Source organism: Rhinolophus hipposideros, assembly GCF_964194185.1.
Source record: "Rhinolophus hipposideros genome assembly, chromosome: X".
Lineage (NCBI taxonomy): Eukaryota > Metazoa > Chordata > Mammalia > Chiroptera > Rhinolophidae > Rhinolophus > Rhinolophus hipposideros.
Genome location: NC_138046.1, coordinates 81446739 through 81462272, shown reverse-complemented (window position 1 = coordinate 81462272; position 15534 = coordinate 81446739). Strand labels below are relative to the sequence as shown.

Below are 15534 nucleotides of genomic sequence, written 5' to 3'. Positions count from 1 at the left end.
AGATATCACAAACTTCAATTTACTCCTTGGAATCTACTCTAAAGGGGCATCCCAAAATACAGCTCAGGCAATTCCATTTCTGGGTATTTATCCGTAGTAAATGAAAACACTAATTCAAAAAGATAGATGTACCCCTATGTTCATTGCAGCATAATTTACAATAGCCATGATATGGAAGCAACTTGGGTGCCCATGAGAAGACAAATATATAAAGAAGTTGTGGTACAAATATACAATGGTATATTGCTCAGCAATAAAAAAGAATGAAACCCTGCCATTTGCAACAACATGGATGGGCCCAGAGGGTATTAAGCTAAGTGAAGTAAGTCAGATAGAGAAAGACATTTGTATTTGTTATGTTTTGTTTGTTTATTTGTTTTGATTTTTAAAAATCATGTGGTATTTACCACATGATTTCACTTATATGTGGAATTTTAAAAATCAAAACAAATAAACAAACAAAACATAACAAATACAGACTCATAAAAACAAAGAACTAACCAATAGTTGCCAGAGGGAAGGGGACTAGAGATATGAGAATAAGAGCAAAGGGAAATATAGTCAATAATAGTGTGATAACTTTGCACAGTGACAGATGGTTGCTAGACTTACTTTGGTGATTATATCATAAAATGTATACATGTCAAATCAGTATGTTATACACCTGAAACTAATATAATATTGTATGCCAACTATACTTTAAAATATGCAAAAATTTATGCCAAAAATGTGTATGTTTTATTTATAATGCAAATAAAAATGACTTGCCTAAATGTCTAATAATACGGAAGTTATTAAGTAAAAAATAGTGTAATTATTAAATTGGTTATTACACAGCCATCGAAAATGTTTACAAATAATTTTAATGACATGGAGAAAACTTTTAAATAAAAACAATGTTAATGAAAAACGGAGAATGAAATTGTTTATCAGTATGATCTAAATTAATGTAGAGCAATATGGAGAGAAGAAAAGAAATTCTCTGAAATGATAACTTTGGTTATCTCAGGCACTGGGGAGGAGTCATTGATGATTTATTGATTTTCTTATTTATATTTTTTGAAGTGTTCTTTTTTTTCAGTTCTTTTTTTAATGGATTATTGATATGTATTCCTTTTTTAAATTAAAGTTTATTGGGGTGACTTTAAGAGGGAAATTTATATCATTACAGGCCTATCTCAAGAAAGAAGAAAAATCCCAAATAAATAACCTCACGTTACACCTTAAAGAACTAGAAAAAGAAGAACAAATGAAACTCAAGGTCAGAAAGAAGTTTTCTACCACAAATATGTTACTTTTATAATCAGAATAGAACTTCATTTATAGAACATCATTCCCAAGCCGAATCCTGCGGCTTCCAGAGGCAGAGTGCTGCCAGGACCCCAGTTCTCTGCTGCTGCCCTATTCTGGGCAGGACTTCAGGGCCAGAGCCATGATCCCGGGGCAGTAGGGTCCGGCCAGTTGGGCCGCATGTCTCTCTCCAGCCAGAGATCCATGAGCAGAGAGGGAAGAGGGCAAAGAAACAAACCCACGAGACGCAACCTCAGACTCCTGCCTCCTGTAAGAAGCAAGGGATCAACAAAAACAAAATGGCACGTCCCGGTCTCCTGCTTTGCCTGCTGTCAGCAAATGTTCTCTCTCTGTTGGGTGGGAGTTCCTGTCATAAAGGCAGTGTCATAGGGACCCCAGAAACATCCACCCCAACATCATCCTGGTGCTGACGGACAAGCAGTTCATGGAGCTTGGTTCCATGCAGGTGATGAACAAGATCAGGTTCAGCATGGTGCAGGGCAGGGGGCCCTTCATCAATGCCTTGGTGACTAGGCCCATTAGTTGCCCCTTGTGCTCCACTCTCCTAACCGGGAAGTACATCCACAACCACAACACCTACACCAACAACAAGAATTGCTCCTTGCCCTCCTAGCAGGTATAGCAGGATAGCCGCACCCTTGCCATGTATGTCAACAGCACCGGCTACCAGTTTTCTTTGGGAAGTAACTGACTGAATACATTGGCTCCTATGTGCCACTAGGCTGGACGGAGTCGGTCAGCCTCTTTAAAAACTCCTGCTTATAACTCCATGCTGTACTGAAACAGGGTGAAGGAGAAGCATGGCTTTGATTACTCCAAGGATTTCCGGACCTCATCACCAATGACAGCAACATTTTCCCACATGTCCAAGATGTACCTGCACTGGCTAGCCCTAATGGTCATCAGCCAGGCAGTCCTACAAAGCCCCAGGACTTAGGCCTTCAGTACTTACGCCTCTTCCGCAAAGTGTCACAGCACATCACTCGGAGCTACAACTATATGCACAACCCTGACAAGCACTGGATCATGCCCTACACGAGGCCCATGAAACCCATCCATGGAATTCACCAACATGCTGCAGCAGAAGCGCCTGCAGACCCTCATGTCTGTGGATGACTCCATGGAGACAATTTACAACATGCTGGTGGAGACAGGCGAGCTGGACAATACCTACATCATGTACACCGCTGACCACGGCTACCACATCTGCTAGTTCAGCCTGGTGAAGGGGAAGTCCATGCCTCCATGCCATATAAGTTTAACATCAGGGTCTGGTTCTACTGAGGGGCCCCAACATTGGAGGCTGGCTCGCTGAATCCCCACATTGTCCTCAACACTGACCTGGCCCCTGCCATTCTGGACATTGCAGGTCTGGACATCCCATTGGATATGGATGGGGAATCCATCTTCAAGCTGCTGGACACAGAGCAGTGGGTGAATCAGTTTCACTTGAAAAAGAAGATAAGGCTCTGGTGGGACTCCTTCTTGGTGGAAAGAGTCAAACTGCTACACGATAGAGACAATGAGAAGGTGGATGCCCAGGAGAACTTCCTACCCAAGTACCAGCATGTGAAAGACCTGTGCCACCGTGCCAAATACCAGACTGTGTGTGGGCAGCTGGGACAGAAGTGACAGTATGTGAAGGATACCATGGGGACACTGAAGCTGCACAAGTGCAAGGGCCTGGCCCGGTCTGGGGGCAGAGCCCTGTCCAACCTGGTGCCCAAGTACTATGGGCAGGGTTGTGAGACCTGCACCTGTGACGGTGGGGACTATCTGCCTGGACATCAGAAAAAGTTCTTCAAGAAGCATAAGGCCAGCTATTCCTGTAATCATTCCATCCACTCAGTGGCCATCAAGATGGATGGCAAGGTACACCATGTAGATCTGGATGATGTGTCCCAGTTCTGCAACCTTACCAAGAAGCACTGACCAGGTCCCTGAGGACCAAGGACAGTAGGGACTTCAGTGGCACTGGAGGCCTTCTGGACTACTCAGCCTCCAACCCATTAAAGTCACATATCGATGCTACATCTCGGAAAACAACACGGTCCACTGTGACTTGGACTTGTACAAGTCCCTGCAGGCCTGCAAAGAGCACAAGCTGCACATTGACCATGAGATCGAAACTCTGCAAAACAAAATAAAAAATCTGATGGAAGTTCAAGGTCACCCGAAGAAAAACCGGCTAGAACAATGTAATTGTCACAAAATCACCACACCCAGCACAAAGACCACGTCAAGCATAAAGGCACCAGTCTGCATCCTTTCAGAAGGGGCTGCAAGAGAAGGACAAGGTGTGACTGTTGCAGGAGCAGAAGAGGAAACTTCACAAGCTGCTCAAGTGACTGTAGAACAACACGTGCAGCATGTCGGACTTCACGTGCTTTACCCATGACAACCAGCACTGGCAGACTGCACCTCTCTGGATATTGGACACCTTTTCTGTCTGCACCAGCACCAACAACAACATGCACAGGTGCATGAGGACAATCAAGGAGACCCACAATTTCCTCTTCTGTGAATTTGCAACTGGCTTCCTCGAGTACTTTGATTTCAACACAAACTGATACCAGTTGATGCATTCAGTGAATACACTAAACAGGGAAGTCCTCAGACAGCTACATGTACAGTTCATGGAGCTGAGAAGTTGCAAGGGTTACAAGCAGTGTAACCCCTGCACCCAAACATGGACCTGTGACAAAGATCGAGGGAACGTGTATGAGCAATACATGTAGTTTCAGCACTGAAAGTGCCCAGAAATAAAGAGACTTTCTTCCAAATCACTGGTACAACTGTGAAAAGGCTGGGAAAGTTAAGCAGCACGAGATGTGCCTACTAAAACAGAGGCATCACCTGACTGTACAGACAATGAGAAACCGGATATGATTTCAAGCATATGAAATCAACCTCTGCTGTTGGCCAGGAGATCTGAGAGACACAGAACTTAACTTCAGTCAACATTGCAAATTCTCTGGAAGAGAACCACCAGGAGTAGTGATACTTCAGGTACCGTATTTGCCGGCGTATAAGAAGACTGGGCATATAAGACGACCCCCTAACATTTCCACTCAAAATACAGAGTTTGTTATATACTCGCCGTATAAGACTACCCCCTCTTCCGCACACCTTCCACACACCAAATAACTTTCAGTTTAAAATTTGCATCATACTTCTTTCTTTTGGCTGGTGCCATGATAGGGATGATAGGGGTTTGACTGGTCGACATTTTCTATGCTGTACTGTACAATGGTGCAGTATTGTGGTTGGCTGTTGGCTGTATACAAAGCCTGATTTGATTGGTCCCTGCTCCCTGTTTGCCCGCCCTGTCACTATAGCAGTCTGGTCCACCCTTGCATCAGCATCTCCCTGGGACCTCACTAGTGCGCAAGTGCAAGCTCTTCAACATTCTAACAGGCACCATGATAGCGCAAAATCGCGAATCTTCAATGCATATGTAAAGAAATATACGGTAACCCGAATTTACCACACTCGCAAAATCGCACACAGCCGACCATACACCCAGTATGGTATCGCGATTCGCGATTTTGCGCTATCATACTGGGTGTATGCTCGGCTGTGTGCGATTTTGCGAGTGTGGTAAAATCGCATAACAGCAAAATCGCATAACAGCCGAGCATACACCCAGCAGCGCTGCTGATGCCTGAACGGTATGTGGAATGAAGTGGGCGGGCATTGGGAGGCCACTATGGCACGGGGCAAGCACTATGGGCAGTCTATCTGAAGTGTACCTGGCGTATAAGACGACCCCCCCACTTGGAGGCATATTTTTCGGGGCCAAAAAATCGTCTTATACGCCGGCAAATACGGTAGTCTATTTTTGCCCCTGATTTTACTTTGGATTATATCTCACTGGCTGCACAAAATGCATTTTCATATCAAAAAGTCACCACTAACCCTCTCTGAGAGGCTCACAAGGGAAAAAGAAAAAAGATAAAGATTTCTTGGAAATTTCCCTCATGGGTGAAAAATCATTGGATTGTTTTTTTTAATCATAAGGGAAGAACCCTGTTTTAAATCCTCTTATATTTTGGTTTGTCACAAAGAAGGAACTAAGTAGTAGTACAGAAGCAACTTACAGATGCTGGAAATGTTGCACAGAATTTGACAGGGAGTCAACAGCACAAAAGAAGTGACACTTCTCTAGCAATATAACCCTGGCTGCCTCTGAAGGAACTAAATTCACTGTATATGTGTGACTATTTATATGAAATCAGCATGGGAACTTTCAGGAGAATCTAACTAATAAGAAAACCCAATTTTCAAGAGTGGTGGTGTCAATAAATAATCTATGGCCAGTGTAAGAGGGAAAAAAATTAAAAACAAATATTATTCCTTTTAATTAAGGTGTTGCTATGTTCTCTATTTTTTTCTTATAAGTTTTTCTCATCTCCTTCCCCAACAAAACTATAAGAAGCCTAAGGACAAATGGTATATGGTTTTTTAAAACATATCTGACAAAATTTGGCATAGGACTCTTGCTCAAATTTTTCTAGAAAGCTTCCTAATCCAATGCTATAATGTTCCTTAAACATGCCACAAGCATATAAGTATTCATGCAGAGCTACTTTTAAGGGGAAAGATGTTGCTACCTCTTTCTCAGACTTATATAAGCCAGACCAACAATGAGGAATCTCATAAACCAATAGAGGTCAATAGCTAGTTTTTAACAAAGCAGGATGAATTTAATGTATAAATGAAGTAAAATGTATGCATGCATTTTAAGTTTCCCTACTAGTAAAAGGCACCTTATATTCTCAATATGCTTTTTTAAAAATCAGTGTATCACTTCCCACTTCCCCTGAATGTGATACAAGAAATCCATTGCACAATCTATTTCGATGGTGAAAAGCAAGGAAACAAAAAGAAAAGGGAAAATACGAAGTGTAAGCAAAAAATATGGTGAATATTTAAATTAAAAAAAAAACACATTACAGTAAAAGACACATTACCATTAATCTCCCTCAAAATACTCCCCCTCGCTTCAAACATCCTTATCCCACCATTCTTGTCACTTTCTGAGGCATTTCTGGAAGTCCTCTTTCGTGAGTATCTTTAGTTGCACTGTTGTGGCTGCCTCGATGTCCTGAATTGATTCAAAATGTTTTCCTTTCATGGTCATTTTGACTTTGGGGAAGAGCCAGAAGTCACACAGTGCCAGATCCGGTGAATAAGGTGGATAAGGACACACTGTAATGTTTTCATTTGATCGAAATTGCTGAACCAGAAGCAACGTGTGAAACTGAGCTTTGTCATGATGGAGGATGAAGTAAAGACACTCACAAAAAAGGACTTCCAGAACTGCTTCAGAAAGTGGCAAGAATGGTGGGATAAGTGTATTTGAAGCGACGGAGAGTATTTTGAGGGGTATTAATGGCAGTGTGTCTTTTACTGTAATATTTTTTAAAATTTAAATAGTCACCATGTTTTGTGATCATACTCATATGGAAATTTAGTATTTAATAATTTGTGGTACTTGTGATTAAATGGTGAACTTCACTGTGCCTTTCCCCTCAAATTCTGCTAGGTCTAAGGAGGACTACACAGGATACTGGTAGGAATTCCGTGTGAATTGTTCTCCTCTCCCCTGTTATTCTTTCTCTCACAGTTTAGTTGAGGAAATAGATGACAGAAATTTATCCACTTGTTTCTAAGAGTAAAGAAAAAACTGAAATGAAAACTACAATTAATGGAAACACAGTCAAGGTATGGCATTTCTTGTGGGTAATAGTTTTCTACCTATATTTATGAAAAATATAAGTATTATGCTACAAAATAAAACACTTCAGATATTTTATGTCCTTATGGATACATAGTAAAACAAACCATTTATTAAAATGTAAATAATTAATTAGGTTTTTAAAAATTAAACATCACACTCCCACTAAATAAGTTGTAAATAATTAAATGTAATTAAAATAGGGAGGTATTACAGGGGAAATGCATTCTAGTACTTTTAACAAAAAGAGTACTGGTTATATATACAAGGAACTCATGAAACTCAACAACGAGAAAACAAACAACCCAATTGAAAAATGGACAGAGGACCTGAAGAGACATTTCTCCAAAGAGGATATACAAATGGCAAATAGACATATGAAAAAATGCTCAACATCGCTAATCATCAGAGAAATGCAAATGAAAACCACAATGAGATATCACCTCACCCCAGTCAGAATGGCTTTCATCAACAAGACAAATAGTAACAAGTGTTGGAGAGGCTGTGGAGAAAAAGGAACTCTTATACACTGTTGGTGGGAATGCAGACTGGTGCAGCCCCTATGGAAGGCAGTGTGGAGGTTCCTCAAGAAATTACGAATAGAATTACCATATGACCCAGCAATCGCTCTCCTGGGTATCTACCCCAAAAATATAAAAGCATTTCTCTATAGAGACACGTGTACTCCAATGTTCATTGCAGCTTTGTTTACGGTGGCCAAGACATGGAAACAACCAAAATGTCCTTCGATAGATGAATGGATAAAGAAGTTGTGGTACATATACACAATGGAATACTATTCGGCGTTAAGGAAAGATGATATAGGAGCATTTGTGACAACATGGATGGATCTTGAGAGTATAATGCTAAGTGAAATAAGTGAGACAGAAAAAGCAGAGAACCCTATGATTTCACTGATATGTGGTATATAAAACAAAAAGAACAAGACAAACAAATGAGAAACAAAAACTCATAGACACAGACAATAATTTAGTGGTTACCAGAGGGTAAGGGGGTGGGGGGTGGGTGATGAGGGTAAAGGGGATCAAATATATGGTGATGGAAGGAGAACTGACTCTGGGTGGTGAACACACAATGGGATTTATAGACGATGTAATACAGAATTGTACACCTGAAATCTATGTAAATTTACTAACAATTGTCACCCCAATAAATTTAATTAAAAAAAATTCTTTGAAAGAAAAAAAAAAGAGTACTGGTTATAAAGTAATACAGTAATTTGTAGCACAAACATAAGAATAAAGACATTTTTCATATGTTGGTTATATAGAACATCATCTCTCTTTTTCATAATCTGTCTTTTAAAAACCAGATAATTTGATACTGGTTACATTTACTTTCACATATTAATTTTCCAGTTTTGGTGGAAGTGTTTAGAAGTTTTTCATGAATCCTTTCCACTTTTCAGGTTACTTACTACTTTAGTTACCTACCTGTAAAATATCACAGGTAAAGGAAACTTGTTTGTCCTGATTTATGTCACACATTTCTTAGAAGCAAATGTGCTAATTACATAAAACTTTATATGATTTGCTTAAATAATAATAGCTTCAAATGCAATAAGATACAATATTTACATTATAATAATGGACTATGGGAGTTTATGGGGAAATATTTCTCAAAATGATAAAGGAAACAAATCTGAAGTATAACTTGTCATAATTTATTTCTCTATTAAATATTTTCATGTTTGAAAAAATAACAAATGTGAGGAAACATTCAGAAGGTAGAAATCCTGGCCAGGGCAGATGCCTGAAGAGATGGGTACCAGCCAATACAGAGAAACTCAGGGTTGGGGAAAATACCCATTGAGACTAAGATATTCTTCTCAATCTGCTTCTCAAGTTCCCAAATTGGGAAGCTTTGTAGAAGGGACGAGTGTGCCCTTGGCATTTAGGTAGCACTGAGGAAAGTTAAAAGTGAGATTTAATAAGCTTCATGGTCAGAAATAAAAGTAGAAAGCAAAAATCTTACAGAGATTTTAGCTACTATCTCAAAGTGAAGCAGGAACTGAAGAAGAGAGACTGTGGCTATGAGAATTTTACTAGATTATACGATTTTTGTAATATCATCCCCTAGACTGTGATCTGCTCAAGAGCTATTATGTTCTTAAATGGGCTGTGATATTCAAAAGCTTATCCATCTTTATATCCCAAGAGCTAGTACAGCATCTAACATATATAAACACCTAGTAACAAATGATTGCAGAAATAAACTGACTTATTTGTTTGTTTTAATTCTCTGTTCCCAAGAATAACTAGAATTAAACTTCAAAAAACTAACCAAAGAACAAATGGGACATCCAAGATGGTGGAGTAGATAAATGCTGTGCCTGCTTCCTTCTGTGAACACATTAAAATTACAACTAGATTATAAAACAATCAACCAGGAGAACCACCTGAAGTCTGGCTGAACAGAGGTTTTATAACTAAGGATAAAAAGAAGCAGCCATGCCCAGACAGGTAGGAGGGGTGGCGACCCGGAAATGGCTAATCCCAAACCTCTGTGTGGCGGTTGAGAACCTGGATGGATATGTTGGCCACAGAGGATCCTGCCGGAGGAGTGAGGGACTGCAGCCCCATACCAGCCTCCCCAGCCCAGAGTACTCGTGCCAGAAAGAGGAGCCCCCACAACATATGACTGTAAAAAACAATGGGGATTCCAAACATTCAGGTGGATGGAAGGCTATGGGAAACCCAGGCATCCTCTTAAAGGGCCTGCCCACAGACTCACTCACGCGCAGGCATTCACCCTGGGCTCCAACAAAGGGACAGTGACTTGGGAGGTGTCAGAAGTGCACGGAAAAAATAAAAAAAAATAAAAAAATAAAAAAAGAAGTGCACGGGGGTCAGACTGAGCTGTGTGGCTTCAGGGCAGGGCTAGAGGACAGTCACCATTTTCCCTGTGAGGGGTCCTCCTCCTATGCAGCCAGCAGACAGGTGTCATCTTTCCCGTGTTGAGTCCTCCCCCCACAGGCCAAATCTGAATCTGATTGGCCTGGTGAGCTCCACTGCTGCTGACTCACTGGAAACCCAGCCTACACAACTCCCCCAATGCCAGAGGCATTTTCTCAGGAGCAGCCAGCCCCACCCACATTGTACAATTTCTTGCAAAATTATCAGAGTCGGACAGTTCCAGGTGGGTGGTGACTGGCTTCAGTGTGCTCTGCGACTTTTGCTGAGTAGCTCCAGATTCAACACTGGACCAAACAAGAGTCTACATTAACCGGTGACCTCAACTCCTCCCACTCTGTTGACTCCCTGAGGCCATGACTCACCCAAATTCACGTACCACCTGAGGCTTTATCAGTGGCTGAAACTTAAGGGAGCCAGCAGGAGGCAGCAGACTTTGGGGTGTCCTGGTTTTTTGCAGAGATACCAAAGGCCCAGCATTAGTGGTAGCCATCTTTGAATTGCAGTGTGTCTTCTCCTATGTGCTTCCAATTTTAGCACAGGCGATGAACAACTGTGGATACCTTTATAGCTCCTACCAGATAGTCCCCAGGTGGTCACAGGCAGTGGGTGACCTGGACCTGCACTGAAGCCCCTCCCAAGATTCCCCAGAACCAACATACTTGGAGGTGGGCTTCAGACCACAGCAGAGCACAACCCAATTAGCCCTAGAAGTGGCACACACAATGGGCAGTCTCAACAGGTACCAGAGCCTGCTGTGGAGAATCCCACTCAGTGGGGTAAGCCCCCACCACAGCATCCCATAAGCTGTGGACATGGCCAAATCCCACAGCCAATCAGCCTGAGGGCCAATCCTACCCACGGACATGCCAATAGCATTCAAGGCTCAACTATAAAAGGAGGGCACACACAAGGAAGACTCCTGGAGCACTCAGAGCGGGTGACCAGAGAGACTGTGCCAGGGCTCCATAGGGCACCTACTACATAGCCACCTGACCAAGACTGGGAGACAGCAGATCTACCTAATTCATAGAAATAAACACAGAGAGGCAGCCAAAATGAGAAAACAAAGAAATATGTCCCAAGTGAAAGAACAGGAGAAAATTCCAGAAAAAACACTAAACAAAATGGAGGCAAGCAACCTACCAGAGAGAGTTCAAAACAATGGTTATAAGGATGCTCAAGGAACTTAGTGAGAACTTCAACAAAGACATTGCAAGCATAAAGAGGACATAGAAAACATTGTTTTAAAAAATGACAGTCATAAGTGAAGAAGACAATAACTGAAATGAAGAATGCACTAGAAGTAATTACCAGCAGACTACAAGAAGCAGAAAACCGAATCAGCAATTTGGAAGACAAGGTAACAGAAAACACCCAAACAGAACAGCAAATAGGAAAAAGAATTGGAAAAGAAAAGAGGATACTTTAAGAGACATCTGGGACAACATCAACATTAACAACATTTGCATCACAGGGGTAACAAAAGGAGAAGAAACAAAGCAAGAGATTAAGAACCTGCTTGAAGAAATAAAGACTGAAAACTTTCCTAACCTGGCAAGGAAAATAGACATACAAGTCCAGGAAGAGCAGAGAGTCCCAAACAGATGAACCTAACCAAGCCCACACCAAGACACATTATAATGAAAATGGCAAAAGTTAAAGACCAAGAGAGAATCCTAAAAGCAGAAAGAGAAAGGCAACTAGTAACTTATCAGGGAGCCCCTATAAGACTGTCAGTTCATTTCTCAATACAAACTTTGCAGGCCAGAAGGGATTGTCACTAAATATTCAACAGGAAGACAACCAAGGACCTACAACCAAGGGTCCTCTTCCCAGCATGGCTATCATTTGAAATTGAAGGACAGATAAAGAGCTTCCCAGACAAGAAAAAGCTAAAGGAGTTCATCACCAGGGACTTCTAAATATGGGCTGGAAAAAAGATCAAAATTATGAATAATAAAATGGCAATAGTTACATAACTATCAACAATTACTTACAATGTAAATGGATTAAATGTTCCAATCAAAAGACATACCATCTTTCCCTGAAAATAAGACATAGCTGTACAATCAGCTACATGGAATCTTTTGGAGCAAAAATTAATATAAGACCCAGTCTATTTTATTATAATATAAAAACGGGTCTTATATAACATAATATAAGACCAAGTCTTCTATTAAATTTGCTCCAAAATACACACTAGAGCTGATTGTCCGGCTAGGTCTTATTTTCAGGAAAGCTGAATGGATAAGAAAACAAAACCCTTACATATGTTGTCTACAATAGACTCACTGCAGATTGAAAGATACACACAGAAAGTAAAGGGATAGGAAAAGTAATTCATGAAAATGAAAAAACAGATAGGGTCAAAATGGCGGCGTGAGGTGAGCCTCTGTAAAGCCCCCTTGGAATTTACAACTAATCGAAAAACAATAACTCCAAAAGGACTCCCTGTACAACAGACAGGCAAGACGAATAGGCCCACAACTGAATTCACCTAAAGGTGGGAGAATCACGTGAGCGGGGGAGGAGGGAAGGGAGAAGTGCGGAGACGGAGCTGCACGGGCGCAGGATGCAGACCTAGCTCAGTGCTCTGAGCTCACTGCATCCGGCAACTACCACAGCTGCGGGAGAAGGAAGGACTCAGACTGCTAAGGCTCCGCTTAAGGCCCACAGCGCTGAGGGGGCAGCATGTACATGGATAAACCCAACGCTCCCGGCAGACACCTCGGAGAAAAGGCTAAGGGAAGACGGCTGAAAAAGGTGGCCTAAGCCCTCACTGCCGAGCAGAGAACGGAAGCCTTAGGCACTGAGACAAGCCGCCCCCTCCATACCCTCCCAGAGCACGCCCCACACCCACCTGCCCGGTGCTAGAAGCGGAACAGTAGCAGTGTGAGATCAAAAGAACAGAATATTTGCTGTTCTGAGAACTCTGGACCACAGACACAAATTTGCAGCCCAACTAGTTCCGGCAAAGTTGAGGGAGCTGTGGAAGCGGGACCTGCAGTGGTGGGGTTGCCGCCATTGCTCTGGGCCACCTCTTACAACTCACCCCCCCACCTGGCCCCACCAATCTGGGATGATCCCGGCAGGAATAAACAGAACTGCTGAAACATACAGGCTCTGAATCTGGTGCAGAAAGAGCTTTGGAACTTCAAAAGCTCTCTGCATCCCCACAGGGACGGGGCACCCTATGACCCAGACAAACTGTTAACAGAGGAGAAACGCGTTTCCCAGGGAATCCCCCCATTGTGTGAGAAGCTGGAATACTGCAGAGAAAACATAGCACTACTGTGTGACAGAGGGAAAAATAAGACTGCAGTCAGAGCGAAAATACACCATTCTACCAACAAGTATTGGAAAACAAAAGAAAGACCTCTTCTTATCAACCTGTTGCAGAAGCCAAACCTGTAGATGTTTATGAAGAGAAATAATAAATCAGTAATTGCCATGAATAACCAAGACAACAAGACAGGTCAGAAAGAAAGTGAAAAGTCTCAAGAAAAGGAACTTAAAGATATGGAAATATGTCACTTAAATGACAGAAAATTCAAGAGTGCAGTTCTGAAAAAAAAATCGAGATGCAAGAAAACACAGAAAGGCAATTTAATGAACACAGAAACACAATCAAAGAACTTGAGCATTTTACGTAAGAGATTGAAATTTTAAAAAACAACCAAATAGAATTTCTGGAGATTAAGAACTCAATAGAAGAAATGAAGAATGAAATAAACAGATTAGGTAGTAGAGTTAACCAGATGGAGGAAAGAATCAGTGACATAGAAAATAGAAACCTGGAAATGACAAATATGGAAGAAGAAAGAGACTTGAGACTTAAAAGAAATAAAAGAACTCTTCAAGAACTTTCTGATTCCATGAGAAAGAGCAATATAAGAATAATGGGCATACCAGCAGAAGAAGAAAGAGAGAAGGGAACAGAGAATATATTCAAACAAATTGTTGATGAGAACTTCCCAAACTTGTGCACAGTACTGGATCCTCGAATCCAAGAAGCAAATAGAACACCTAATAACCTCAATCCCATCAGGCCTTCTCCAAGGCACATTGTATTGAAGCTGTCTAAAATCAACAACAAAGAAAGAATCCTCAAGGCAGCCAGGGAAAAGAAGACGGTAACTTACAAAGGAAAGCCCATTAGACTATCATCAGATTTTTCAGCAGAAACTCTACAAGCCAGGAGGCAGTGGAACCAAATATTCAAACTATTGAAAGAGAGAAATTATGAGCGAACAATAATATATCCAGCAAACATATCCTTCAGATGTGAAGGAGGAATAAAGACCTTTCCAGACATACAGAAGCTGAAGGAATTTTCTAATACATGATGTGCACTACAAGAAATACTAAAGTAGGCTATTCGACCACCATCAACAGGAACAATTTCTGGCCACATAAAAAGGGGTAGAGTAAAGGCCTGAACTGGAATATGTGAATGGAGAAAGTAAGCGTGCTGAAGAAAATGAAATACTCCAAATATCAAACTTTCTTTTACATAAACTTAAGGGTAACCACACAAAAAAAATTCAGAACCAAAATACATATTCTAATAAAAGACGTAACAGAGGGAAACATCATAGAATACCACCACAAAGAAATAACAGACAACAACAAAAAGGCAAAGGAACAATGGAGACACAGCCTTACCATAAAACTAAAGATAGAAAGACAGGAAATCCTCACGGATCACTAATCACCCTAAATGTAAATGGACTGAACTCATCAATAAAAAGGCACAGAGTAGCAGATTGGATCAAAAAACTAAACCCAACCAAATGCTGTCCCAAGAGACACATCTCAGCTACAAGGACAAGCATAGACTCAAAGTGAAAGGGTGGAAATTGACACTCCAAGCAAATAGTACCCAGAGAAAATCAGGTGTAGCCATAATGATATCAGATGAAACAGACCTCAGGGTGAAAAAGATAATAAGAGACAAAGATGGACATTTCATAATGGTAAAAAGGACTATACAACAAGAAGACATAACAGTCATCAATATTAATACCCCCAATCAGGGAGCACCAAAATATACCAACCAACTACTAACAGAACTAAAGGGAGAAATTGACCAAAACACAATTATACTAGGGGACTTGAATACATCATTGACAACTATGGATAGATCATCCAAACAGAAAATAAATTACGAAATAGCAGCCCTAAATGACACATTAGATGAAATGGACATAATTGCATGTATACAGCACTTCATCCTAAAACATCAGACTTTACATTCTTTTCGAGTGTACACGGAATATTGTCAAGGACAGACCATATATTGGGACATAAAATCAGCCTCACTAAATATAAGAAGATTGAAATCATACCAAGCATATTCTCTGATCACAAGGCTTTGAAATTGGATATCAACTGCGAAAAGAAAGCAGGAAACACACAAATACATGGAGATTAAACAACATACTTTTAAAGAACGACTAGGTCAAAGAATAAATTAGAGGAGAGATCAAAAGATATATAGAAACAAATGACAATGAAAATACATCGTACCAAAATTTTTGGGATGCA

At 41.0% G+C, this 15534-nt stretch overlaps 1 pseudogene across 1 annotated transcript; it reads left to right on the top strand.

The window, feature by feature from the left end:
* Window positions 1-1589: 1589 nt before the first annotated feature.
* On the top strand, window positions 1590-4049 carry LOC308495069 (extracellular sulfatase Sulf-2-like; annotated as a pseudogene). Its single transcript has one exon. The product of its transcript is annotated as an extracellular sulfatase Sulf-2-like (transcript).
* Window positions 4050-15534: the final 11485 nt, after the last annotated feature.